Source organism: Mirounga leonina, unplaced genomic scaffold (genome assembly GCF_011800145.1).
Source record: "Mirounga leonina isolate KUSES-001 unplaced genomic scaffold, KU_Mleo_1.0 Mir_173, whole genome shotgun sequence".
NCBI lineage: Eukaryota > Metazoa > Chordata > Mammalia > Carnivora > Phocidae > Mirounga > Mirounga leonina.
In genome coordinates, this window is record NW_023270447.1 from 2516849 (window position 1) to 2517846 (window position 998).

Genomic DNA, 998 nt, shown 5'->3' on the forward strand with positions numbered 1-998 from the left:
CCAGTGGAATGTGGGACGCCTGAGTGGCTCAGGTCATGATCCCAGGATCCTGGGATCAAGTCCCGCATCAGGCTCCTTGTTCAGCGGGGAGCCTGCTTCTCCCTGCTACCTGCCGCTCCCCCTGCTTGTGTTCTCTCTCCGTCTCTGACAAATAAATAAATAAAATCTTAAAAAAAAAAAAAAAAAAGGAATGGAACGTGAGTCGTTCTGTCACCAATGGTGTTTCAGCTGGACAAAAAGATTCAGATGTGTCCTGATGTGTTTAGTACATAACGTTTCTCGCACAAATGCAGTTAGCTCCTGAGATCTCATAGGCCATCTCTGTGAGCCCACTGTTAGCGAGAGGAGACCAGCTTTGGGGAGAAACCCAGCCCCTCGACACAGCCATAAATCATCGGATGGAAATAATGGGCTTCAGCAAATCTTTGTGTGTACATAACATGAGCATAAACAGTGTTTCCATGACTTTTTGAAAATTATGAGGGCTTTTAACTAATCACTAAGTCCATTTTTTTAAAGCATGTCCCTTGTGCCTAGCACAGTGAAAATATGGGGAGCATTGTATGACACAACAGAATTGCTTGGATGGGGACAAAAATCAGGTACACTTAAAATAAATCTGTGAATTATTAAAATGTAAAATTTAAAGAGTTAAGTATAAAAGTTTCATGATGGGAGTGCTCAGTGCGGACTCAGGGAAGCTATATGTGTTCATTGTAAAATTCCAGGCAATACAGAGTGCACAATGTAAATTCTGATTAAGTTCCAAGCAATGTTTTGTAAAGGGTGCCAGCCCTACATTTCCCTACTGTGTAACCTTGGACACGTTACTTAACCTCTCTGTCAGTTGAAACTATTGTGAGGAAATGAGGTAGTATGTGCATTATGAGGATGTGAGGAATTATTCTGGGTGGTTGTGAGATGGTATTTAAACTTCTAAAGACCCCAGAGATTGGGGGGCAGGGTGAGAAAGCTATATCTGCGATCTTAATCATTAG